Source organism: Notolepis coatsorum (assembly GCF_963971535.1).
Source record: "Notolepis coatsorum genome assembly, chromosome: 2".
NCBI classification, from domain to species: domain Eukaryota; kingdom Metazoa; phylum Chordata; class Actinopteri; order Aulopiformes; family Paralepididae; genus Notolepis; species Notolepis coatsorum.
Window position 1 is genome coordinate 153,614,964 of NC_140166.1, and position 13,318 is coordinate 153,628,281.

Consider the following 13,318-nt stretch of genomic DNA (forward strand, 5'->3'; position numbering starts at 1 on the left):
GTTAAGGGGATGCAGACCAGAGAAAGACTTTCGTCTTGTTTACATCAGGGTCCCCCACATCACCACCGCTACCATGGTGTATTAAAATCCGAAGACGCCGAGCAGCTAAGGGGGACATTTACCGAGGAGTCGGACCAGCACAAAGTGTGGATATATTATGATTTAACAAGTCTTATCTGTCCAGGACGATGACAACATTATTGCAGGTAAGCTAACTAGTACTACTAACGTTATCACGCTAGCTTGGATGCTAACTAACGTAATGTGAATGAATGAATGAATGAATGAAAACTTTATTTAACAGATTGCAGAATGGGTACAATACAGTACGGCTCGTTAAGGGGATGCAGACCAGAGAAAGACGTTTGTCTTGTTTACATCAGGGTCCCCCATTTTCAATTCATAGTGATCATAGAAAACATATACGTTACCACCTAGCCACAATCTATGGTATTTCTAGGTTACCACATGGGTGGCGCACGTGAACACTTTGTGAATTATGTGAGGGTGTATCATGATGATGGTAATTTGGCACTTAACGAACGTTACCTATCTCTTTGCCGTTTTGCATAGTGCACTGCATAGTACCAGAGATGACAAAAGTTATGTGGTAACATAGGTCGCATCACTGCCAGTAGTCGGCATATTACCCAATTCTGACTCTGGTATTAGTCAACTAACGTACTGTTAGCCAGCTACTGTAATAACGAAACTGAAATATCTAATGATGATAGTCAATCATAAAGACAGAAAACACTCTCATCACAGACAAGCTGGATCTGGCCAAATACCTAAACATGTCATGGTGAATGAATGAAAACTTTATTTAACAGATTGCAGAATGGGTACAATACAGTACAGCTCAATACATACAATTGTTAAGGGGATGCAGACCAGAGAAACACTTTCGTCTTGTTTACATCAGGGTCCCCCATTTTCAATTCATTATAACATAATGACATACAGATAGACAGTAGTGCTACATCTATACATGACATACCAGATTTGCAAATACAGTACTGTTTGTGATACGAAAATAGTCCAGAAAAGAGAGTATATACATTTGACGTATTATTATTGTATTGTGATATGTTTTGTTTCATGTTGGATTTTTTTTGTTTTTTTTTTTTTTTTTAATCTCGCCTCGGGGCCCGTGGGGCATTCCAACCGCCACTGGTCAGGCTTATTTTCGGGCAGGGCCTGAAGTTCACGGGCTCGGGCAGGGCTCAGGCTTTATTTCAAGGCCCTTGCAGACCACTACTCCATACAGATGTGGTACAGAGAGATCTTCGTGTGCTACCCCATGAAAGACTCTGTGCAATGCATAGAGGCAACAACGCTTCCTTTCAGGAGGTGTGGGCCCCACTATTGGACTACTTTCCTGCTGAAATTTCTCAGATCCTTCTAAGGGCCCAATGCCCCATTGTATGGACAGACTTTGGATAGAAAAAAATAATATATGTATATATATATATGTATGCCTACATGTGAATGGGCTCGAGGCAAGTGCAGTACTGTGCCTGCCTGGGTTAGATTTCCTTTTTTCTTGTTTTTCTTTTTGATCTGTTTTTGCTTGCATATGATGTGGATGACGGCATAGATGAACTGGAGGAACCCCCCCCCCCCCCATTCTGTCCCAATGTGTGTTTTGTAATGTAAGTAACTGTATGTGAAAAATCTTTTAAAAAACCAAAAAAAATATCAAAAGAGAGATAAAATATTAATGATGCCGGACGAGCTGACATTGGCAAAGACTGTTGATAAGACGCTTTCCATCTCGAGTCCGCAGCGGGCTTAGCATCACAGCTAGCACCCTCCAGTCCTTTTCCTCCCAAACCACTGCTACTGACTCAAACGGTTGCACTGTGCGAGGAGTCCCCCGTCCCTGTTTTCCCGGAGGACTGCCTCGATGTCAGCTTTGCTGCACGCCGGTCTGTTTGTGGAAATTGTGGCTCTGCATCACACGCCAGCCAAGCTCCAGCTTGCCCTGCCAGGGGGCAGAGGTGTCAACACTGTGGCAGGCAGAACCAGGGAGCAGAGGTGTCAACACTATGGCAGGCAGAACCATTTAGCCCGGGTCTGCCGTTCTGCTCCCGTTGCCGATAGCCCGCCGCCACGTTCTTCTGGTCCTCCTGGCTGTGCCGACAACCATCCATTCAGTGGACACCACCTCTCGAGCATTTAAATAGTGCATCGTGGAACTGGACGCGGTGGTTCTCCCACTCCTGCTGGATACTGGGGCCTCCAAGTCGCTTTTGAACATTTCCACGGTTCGACGACTCTTCGCTCGTTTCCAACGCTGAGGATCTATATGGCTATGGACACTCTAAATAGGGATGGCAGGGACAATCACCTTCACTGTGTGCTATGGGACCAAGGCCCTCACCTCATTCACCTTCCAAGTATCTCGTCAGGGAGCCAACCTAATGGACTATGATTTGGTTTGTGGGTTCAACCTCGTGGACAATACAGGGGTTGACATTCTGTCTGTTGGCTCGCCTTGACACCAGCGCTGGTTGGGACCTCAATGGAAATAAGTCTTTCTTGCGCTATCCTTATATATTTTTATACTGTATGCACCTGTGTATTGTATTTTATTATGTCAAATAAAATCAATCAAATCAATCAATCAATCCTCTCCTCACCCCGGAGGTGCGTTTGGATGATCCAGCCGCTGCGCCGCCTGCCCCTGGCCCTACGCAACGACGTCACCGCCGAGCTGCAGAAGCTTTTGGATGCGGGCATCATCGAGCATGCCAACACTTCGCCATGGATTTCCAACCTGGTGGTGGCGAAGAAAAAGTCGGGTGGCCTGCGTCCGTGCATCGACCTCAGGCAGGTGAACAAGGCGGTGATCCTGGATAAGTATCCGCTGCCCACAGTGGAGAAGCTGGCAGCACAATTTTACGGCTCCTCCATCTTCACAAAACTTGACCTTCGCCAGGGCTACCTGCAGGTTCCACTCCATCCTGACAGTCGCAGCCTTATGGCTTTCGTGACGCATGCCGGGGTTTTTCCGCTATACCCACATGCCTTTCGGCCTCAGCTCGGCCCCCAGCTGCTTGGCCCCCAATTATGGCTACCATCTTTGCCGGCATCCCGGGCATGGTCGTTGACATAGTGGTCTATGGTGCAACGTCAGCCATCCACGACCTGGCGAGCCCGGTGTTCGTCACCTGTGATGCGTCCAATACGCAGATCGGAGCTGTGCTGTCTCAGGTCCAGTGGGGGTAGGAACGCCCAGGGTGTTTGCCTCCCGGTCTCTCTTCCCAGCTGAACAGAAGTACTCGGAGGGGGAGCGGGAGGCACTAGCCTGCGTGTGAGCAGTGGCACATGTACGTGTACGGACAACACTTTACACTGTGGACGAACCACCAGGCTCTCACCGCCCTGCTGGCTACATTAGGGTCGGGACACAAGACACTGAGGATCCACCGCTGGTCAGAGAGGCTCCAGCCATATAACTTGTTTACTCCCGCAAGGGAGAATGTGGTGGCTAACCTGCTATCCCGTGCCACCGCCGCCCCGGCACCCGACACAGGCCCGGACTCGATGGAACCGGAGCTTGTCCTTATGCTTCACGCCCCACTCCAGGCCACAGTCTCCCTGGAGAACCTCCAGCTCGCATCGGAGGGGGACCCCATGCTCTTCCAGCTCACCGGGTCAGGGATGAGCTGTCTTAGCTGGAGGAGTGTCTGTGTGGCCCGGTCATCCCCAGTGACCTCAGAGCGTGCATTCTGGCCATGGCCCATGAGAGCCACCTGGGCATCGTGGAGGTGAAGCAGCGCTGCAGGGATCTGGTGTGGTGGTCGGGCATTGACCGGGATGTAGAGACAATGGTGAGGGACTGCACAGCCTGCCTGCTCAGCTGTAAGACGGGGCCAACGACCCCAGCACCAGGAGGAAACGCTGGTGGCCACCCACACCTTGGAAGCACATCCAGCTGGGCATCTGTGGGGAGCTCCATGGCGTCCCACACCACCAGCGTTTCCTCCTGGTTTCCTATGACCTCCATTCCAAGTGGCCAGAGGTGGTTGCCTCGGGCTCTGTGACAACCAGTGTGGTCACGGATTTCCTCTCCTCCCTGTTTTCTCGGTGGGGCATTCCAGACACCCTCACTACGGACAATGGGCCGCAGTTTGTCTCTGCTGACTTCGCCACCTTCGTGGAAGCCATCATCATCCCAACCGGGACCACAAGCTGCTCTCCTTTTGGTCCGCACCAATGCAGGTCACTGCCCAGCTGGGCCCGGCCACGCCATCTGGCCGATGGATCACGGTGGCATGCAAACCGGCTTCGGAAGGTAGCAAACAACCCCATCTTGGGACCCATGGAGGACTTAGAGTCGACAATTGGGGACTTTCCTTTGCCTGATGAGCAGCATTGTGGCCCAGCAGAGCCAGCCAAGGGTTCACCCCAAAGCCTGTCCAGTCCGCGTGTTGCTTTTTAACAGCGGAGCAGTGCAAGAATGTGACAATTTGACCATGTGACCGCGGCAGCGCGGGAGAGCGGCAGTGCGGAAATAGGCTGTCTCTAAGACAAACTCTAACCTTAACCAGCTCCTTAACAGCGCCTAAACCTAACCGTTCTAACCTTAACCAACTCCGAAACAATGCCTAACCTTAACCTTAACCTTAACCATGCCTAACCTTAACCTTAACAATAGAAAGAATATTGCCATTCTCTAAGACAAACTCTAACCTTAACCAGCTCCTTAACAGCGCCTAAACTTAACCGTTCTAACCTTAACCAACTCCGAAACAATGCCTAACCTTAACCTTAACCTTAACCATGCCTAACCTTAACCGGCGAAAGAATACACGTAAAAAAAAAAATCACGTTAAAAAAAGAAATTTCATGGGATTCGAACTCGTCAACAACGGACCGCAGGACCACAGGACCGCTGCGCTGCCAGGTGAGCTGAGCGCCGAATGAAAATCATGGCGGATTAGGGCGGTTACATAATTCCGCAAGCTCTGCCGCTCCGCTCCGCGGGGCGTGTCGCAGCCAATCAGGGAAAACGCGGAAGCAACGGCAGCACTGCTCCGCTGTTATTAAGCAATAGGCGTCCAGTCCGCACCCGGGTCAGACCGGGTTACTTGAGAGACTATATCACGGCCTGATTACTCATCAGATGCCACCCAGTAGGTTGCAGAGACTGTTTATATATACAAAATAAAAAAGATAGTTCATGGTGGTGTTATTCTGCCAGCCTGCCTGCCTGCCTGCCTGCCTGCTTGCCTGCCTGCCTGCCTGCCTGCCTGCCTGCCTGCCTGCCTGCCTGCCTGCCTGCCTGCCTGCCTGCCTGCCTGCCTGCCTGCCTGCCTGCCTGCCTGCCTGCCTGCCTGCCTGCCTGCCTGCCTGCCTGCCTGCCTGCCTGCCTGCCTGCCTGCCTGCCTGCCTGTCTGCCTGCCTGCTTTGGGGCAGATGCATAGAATGAATGAACAAAAGATGAGCTGTCACCCTCTGGTGAAATTATGTAGTCAGTAGAAATCGACTGTATCCGGCTGCAAGGTAGCCTAGCTTAGCACAAATGAACAGAAGCGGATACGGACCACTAGCCTACAGCTTAAAACTCCGGGGAGAGGTGTTTTTGGCCCACAGCATAGGCTACAGTAGTTGGTGCTTATCCACGTCCATTAATTTGTTACGTTTTACAAAATCCAGACGATCACATGATTTGTTGATATATTTGTCATCATATCAACACAGCTGTCTCTCCCAACACGACAAGTGGGGCCTTCTTTGTGTTCTCACTCACGCTGTACACACAGTAGTACACAGTAGTACGCCAGAGAGATAGCACCACACAAACCCCCTTTGTTGCACATCAAGGACCGCGGCGGAAGGCTGAGACTTAACGCATAATTGCATCATATTTGAATAAACAAAAGGAAGACAAGCTCATTTGTGAAACCCACTGGAATCGCGGTGCAGCGCGTCGACCCCGCACTCCAGTCATGAGAAGAATACCAAGAATAGAATGTGGAGAATAACAATAACAATAACAGGGATATTGTAATTATAGTGTAGACCTCTCTTCAACTCGCTTCCCCACCTACTGTGGACCGGCGGCATTATTATGCTGTTGTGTCGCCATTTTCACATTACATTTTCTCTATCTATTGCCTATATTTATTGTAACGTATACTATAATTAATAGAGCACACAGGCTCTCATCTGCACCTCTGTTTACACTTGTTTATTGTCTGGTATTTTTATATTCAGGTTACATTTAATTGTTTGCCTATACAGTATCTACTGTATGTCTTTCTACTATTACCCTGCCCATACCTCTACCTCCCCTCCCCTTATGACACTGCATTTTCCTGAAGGGGATAAACTAAAAAAGGCAAAACAAAAAGATACAAGAAGGACATGTAATTGGTCTAAAGTGGATTTTGTTACTTTTAATGTTACACATTACCCAGTATACATTACACAGTATACATTACACAGTATACATTACACATTACACAGTATACATTACACATTACACAGTATACATTACACAGTATACATTACACATTACTCAGTATACATTACACATTACACATTACACACTACACATTACACAGTATACATTACACATACACAATACACAGTATACATTACACATTACACACTACACATTACACATTACACACTACACATTACACACTACACATTACACAGTATACATTACACATTACACAGTATCCACTGCACATTGCACAGTATACATTGCACATTACACAGTATACATTACACATTACACAGTACATATTACACAGTAAACATAAGACATTACACAGTACACATTATACATTACACAGTACACATTACATATCTGTTTTTTCATATTTACATACTATATCTATACATATCTCTTACCTACTCTTACTATTCTTAAATAATAGCGCTGCCCGAGGCTGGGCATGATACAGTCAACATATAGCAAGAGAGAGAGAGAGAGAGATAGAGAGAGAGAGAGAGAGAGAGAGAGAGAGAGAGAGAGAGAGAGAGAGAGAGAGAGAGAGAGAGAGAGCTCCCGTTCTACAGTCAATATACAGTGTTATCGCTTTGTAACACTGTACACATTTCTCCACAACACACATGTACAAGTGGCAGTAATGCAGAAGATCCAGCAAGGGAAGAAGCAGTGTAGAAAACAGGTGGAGTTTTTGCCTAGCAATGGGAATGCTTTGGCTGTACTGTGTAGATAGAAGTACACACTCTAGTGTTGATGTCTTTGTTTACAAGGCTTCAGGTATGGTTGCTCTGCTACAAACACAGTAGAGCAGCTGTGTGCACATCCAACCTGTTTTAGGCCAGGTGCAGGATAAAACTAAATGTGACTGAAGGAAAAATTGCAATGAACTGACCGACACAATTGACAACTATAAGCAATGCAATGCTCAGAGAGAGAGAGAGAGAGAGAGAGAGAGAGAGAGAGAGAGAGAGAGAGAGAGAGAGAGAGAGAGAGAGAGAGAGAGAGAGAGAGAGAGTCTGTGATGATCCAGACAGAGAGAGTCTGTGGTCCAGAGAGAGAGAGATGAGTCTGTGGTCCAGACAGAGAGAGAGAGAGATGGGTCTGTGGTCCAGACAGAGAGAGAGAGAGAGATAAGCAAGACAGCTAAGATGAGCCCCTAAAGGATATTCAACTTTTAATGGAAGTACAAAACAGAAGGAAAAGATAACTTCAAAGGCAACATGAATATACATAGATCCAAAAGGACAAAGATCAACACTTAAATCCAAAGAGAAGAGGATCTATACCAGAGAAAACAAAGTAGCAAGGAGCCAACGGCCGACATCAGCTAAGGAGGCTAACTGCAAATAGAGTAGCCAGGTACTGACACCAGGTACACACCGTTAGCTACGACAGCTCGCCGGCCCGCTTTGGCTCAATATAACGTTAGCTACGTTAGCTAGCCGGCCCGCTTGGTTCAATATAACGTTAGCTACGTTAGCTAGCCGGCCCGCTTGGCTCATTATAACGTTAGCTACGTTAGCTAGTCGGCCCGCTTGGCTCAACATAACGTCTACGACAGCTACCCGGCCTGCTAGCTCAACATAACGTTGGCTACAATAGTTAGCCGGCCGGCAACCTCGACATAACATTAGCTACGATAGCTAGCCGGCCCGCTAGCTCAACATAAGGTTAGCTACGATAGCTAGCCGGCCCGCTGGTCCAACAGAACGTCAGCTACGATAGCTAGCCGGCCCGCTGGCTCCACATAACGTTAGCCAACATAACGTAGCCACGATAGCTAACCGGCCCGAGAGAGAGAGAGAGAGAGATATCTCGAAGGCGGGAATAGAATAGAGTGCATTAAAAACTCACCAAACGTCCAAGAGGATGGAGACAACCGCGTGGAGTTGACGAAGTTCATCTGCCGAACGACCGTCCTCTTCATCTTGGCATAACAATGCTGCACGCGCTCTCTCAAGGTTAGCTAACGCTAAGCTAACTAGCTGACATGGCTATCCCGACTGAACCACACGTTAGCACTCGATATTATAACGTAGCTAAAGCTAACTAGCTGTCCCTGCCTTTAGCTAAGCCAACATGGCTAGCTTGACTGAACTTTCTAACATGCAACAACTTTCATCTTCAGTCCATCTGCCGAACGACCATCCTCTTCGTCTTGGCTGGCATAACCTCCAATGCTGCACGCGCAAAATAGTCAGACGCAGCTGACGCACGCCGGCCGACTGTACACATGTAACCCCTCCCTTCGTTGAAACCGATAGTATGTCTGCTGCAGAGCCCCAGAGCTCCAATAGTGTATCTGCAGTCTGCAGAGCCGCAGAGCCAGGAACAAGTCAGACACATTCTACAAACGTGTCTAATGTGAAATATATAAGCATATAAGCAAAACAAGATTTTAGGTATGTGATGAAAAAGGGCCTCGCGGGAAGGGGGGCCTCGCAAAAAAATAAATTTAAAATTAAAAAAAGTATTAAAAAAATTATAAATAAAAAAAAATTATTTTAATTTTTTTTTTTTTTAATTGTGCGAGGCCCCCCTTCCCGCGAGGCCCTGTGCGACCGCACTGCTCGCACACCCCTTGAGGCGGCCCTGGCTGCTGGCCATATGACTTACTACCATAGTGTCTTTATACCTGTATCACTGTACATAATACTACAACTATGTACAGGAGCTGCATGAGCAGACTGAAGCAAAATGTCAGCAAAACTGAGGCCCTGCTCATCGGCTCCAAATCCTCCCTCACCAAATCACAAAACACCCCAGTTCCAAACATCACCATCGACGGCTTCCCTGTACCCTTCTCCCCCCAAGTTAAAAGCCTCGTGTCATCCTGGACGGCTCCCTCTCATTTGCACCACACGTTAAAAACAACACCCGTAACTGCTTTCTTCCATCTCCCTAACATTTCCAGACTCCGCCCAATCTCTCTGTCACAATCCAGCACTGAAGATCTGCTCCAGTCATTTGTCACATCCCGGATCTCCTAAACTCCTCAACAGACTCCAAATTAGATTAGATTAGATTAGATTAGATTAGATTAGATTAGATTAGATTAGATTAGATTAGATTAGATTAGATTAGATTAGATTAGATTAGATTAGATTAGATTAGATTAGATTAGATTAGATTAGATTAGATTAGATTAGATTTGATTGTACATTATTGTCATTATATTTGCATACAACGAGATTTGGGACTCAAACTTAAAGGAAAACTCCAACATTTTGGGAAACTAGCTTATTTAACATCTTCCCTGGAGTCAGCGGGTGGGAAGTCGGTGGGTTGTATCCTGGTCGTTGTAAACAGTGACTCCTACAGGTCGGTCAGGGCGCCTGCACAGCGAGGGAGGGAACTGGGTAAGGTAGTGTGATCCTCCCACGCGTTACACTTCCCCAGTGAGAGTCCTCGCTGTCAGGTGAAAAGAGGCTGCTGGCTGTCTCCTATGTATCGGAGGAAGCATCTGATAGACTTCAGGGCTCCCTAGACCGGCAAGTGGGGGGCACATGCGCGCAACGACCAGGAAGGGGAGGGGGGAATTGGCATAACAACTAAATTGGGATGGGAGAAAAATACAGAATAACAGGAGGAGAAAAAGTAGATACAAAAAAAAAGGAACGTTTTGGAGTTGCATTTTGATTATATTTGGAGTGTGTATTTCGTGACTGTATGGAACAAAAAAGGTATGTATCTTCTTGTCTAACTCCAGGGAAGATGTTATTATATTATAAGCTAATTTCCCAAAATGTTGGAGTTTTCCTCTTAAGGTGCAGTAATAAAATCACACAAGTAATAAAAGAGAAACATAAAATACTATACAGAAACTATAATGTTACAATACTGTACAATATACAAAATATCAACAATATACAAAATAACAATACACAAATAACAATCACAGTGTCATGGGTCACAATTATCCAGAACTCTGCTGCCAGGATCATCACCTGCACCAATTCAACACATCACCCCCATTCAACTACACTGGCTCCCTGTGCGCTACCGGATTGATTACAAAAACCTTCTACTCACCTTCAAAGCCCTCCATAATCTAGCCCCCCATCTACATCACTGACCTCCTCCAGGAGTACACCCCCTCCCGCACGCTCCGCTCATCCTCTGTCTGACTTCTGACCATCCCCAGTTCACGCCTGGCGCTAGGGCTGGGCGATATGGCCTCTAAATGATATCGCAATATTTTTTGGCCATATCACGATACACGATATATTGCAATATTTTGACATTTCCTCTAAAGCAGTGTTTATCAACTGGTGGGTCGCAAGGCTATTTTGAGTGGGTCGCGGATGTGTGTGTGTAAAAATGTAAAAAAAAAAAAAAAATAATAATTAATATATACTTTTTTTTTGCACTACCTATCTTTGTGAAAGTGGCTTCTCAGCTCTGGTCCAGCTGAAGACAAAGCGGAGGAACAGATTGGACATTGAGCATGACCTCAGATTTGCTTTGTCTACCATCACCCCAGACTTTGAGACTCTTGTCAGTAGCAAACAACATCACCAGTTATCCCATTAGTTCCCTGGGATGTTAAGCTAAGAAGTCTGCTAAGAAGGATATATTATGTATTATTATTGTTATTATTATTATTATTATTATTATTATTATTATTATTATTATTATTATTATTATTATTATTATTATTATTATTATTATTATTATTATTATTATTATTATTATTATTATTATTATTATTATTATTATTATTATTATTATTATTTTATTTCACTGTGTTTTTAGCCCAGTTATCCCATTAGTTCCCCCAAACTTACTGTAGGTCTGTTATGTTAAGCTAAGAAGTCTGCTAAGAAGCATAATTATCTATTATTATTATTATTATTATTATTATTATTATTATTATTATTATTATTATTATTATTATTATTATTATTATTATTATTATTATTATTATTATTATTATTATTATTATTATTATTATTATTATTTATTTATTATTATTATTATTATCATCATCATTATTATTATTATTATTATTATTATTATTATTATTATTATTATTATTATTATTATTATTATTATTATTATTATTATTATTATTATTATTATTATTATTATTATTATTATTATTATTATTATTATTATTATTATTATTATTATTATTATTATTATTATTATTATTATTATTTATTTCATTGGGTTTTTAGCCCTAGTTGCACTTTTGTTGCAACCCCAGTTATCCCATTAATTCCCCCAAACTTAGGTCTGTTATGTTAACCTAAGACATCTGCTAAGAAGCATAATATTTATTATTATTTTATTTCATTGGGTTTTTAGCAATAGTTGCACTTTTGTTGCACTTGTTTGTGTTTATTTCATGTTTTGAAAGATTGCGTATTACTGCAAATCTTTAAATTTTTTACATAAATCATAGTGGTTCAAAATGTTGGGTCGCGACTTAATGACTAAGGAAAATGTTGGGTCCCGAGGCTAGACCAGTTGAGAACCACTGCTCTAAAGCACTTAAAAATGCTTGATTTAACCTTTGATGCATACAGTCACGCCAATATGATGATTATAATAAGTCCCTGCAACATATGTTTGCATTATTAAACCATGAAGATGCTTTAAAAAATAATAAATCAAAATGTACTAAGAGTAGTCTACTGACACACTATAGAAAAATGTATTTACATCTAAGACATTTTAATAAAAACTCTTGGGTGCCTAAGACTTTTGCACAGTACTGTGTTTTCTATCCACTTTAGCCACACACACACACACACACACACACACACACACACACACACACACACACACCATATGTATAGAGAAGAGAGAGAGAGAGAGAGAGAGAGAGAGAGAGAGAGAGAGAGAGAGAGAGAGAGAGGAGAGAGAGAGAGAGAGAGAGAGAGAGAGAGAGAGAGAGAGAGAGAGAGAGAGAGAGAGAGAGAGAGAGAGAGAGAGAGAGAGAGAGAGAGAGAGAGAGAGAAAGAGAGAGAGAGAGAGAGAGAGAGAGAGAGAGAGAGAGAGAGAGAGAGAGAGAGGAGAGAGAGAGAGAGAGAGAGAGAGAGAGATAGAGAGAGAGCGCCAGCCCCCTCCCCCCCGGGTTTTGTTCTAGGTTTGCGTTTTGATCGTCTAAGCTGCCGTAGGTGATGATGTCACACTCAATGTAACTCTGCCCACACAGAGATGGAAACTGGATGATATAAAGAAACGAATAACCAATAAATATGAAGTTATGTTTAAACTTCTGTTGTCAAGCGTCGTCATATATCCCACCCCCTTTCCTCACGAATGGAACTAGTGTTGTGGAGTCCGCTTTGAGTTTTTTCCAGGTTAGCATCTAACACTAGTTAGCTTAGCATAGTCATCATGGATAACTTGGTTAGCAGCTAACGTTAGCCCATTGCTTGCGTCAATTAAATTGCATGTCATTAAAGGTCCGCGCTGGTCTGTCTAATGAAATTACAATTGCATGTAATTTAAGGTCCGCACTGTCATGTGGCTATAATGAAATGAGAGGACAGCTCTGCGCAAAAGCAAGTCTCATCTCAGCCGCAACGTGACAACATATACTCGATGTTCACAATATAGTAATTTACTACATCTCATGTAGAACAAGCCGCGATACTCGAGTATACTCGATATATCGCCCAGCCTACCTGGCGCTCGAGCTTTCAGCCGCTCGGCTCCCAGACTCTGGAACTCCCTGCCCCACGTGTCCGACAGTCTGACTCCATAACATCCTTCAAATCCCAACTCAAACCCAACCTGTTCAAACTGCATACTGTAACTGTACCCTGTTTTATACTTTCTGTTGCTTGCTTTGTTTTAAACTTCACTTGCCAAGGTCCATGTTTTTTAACTTAT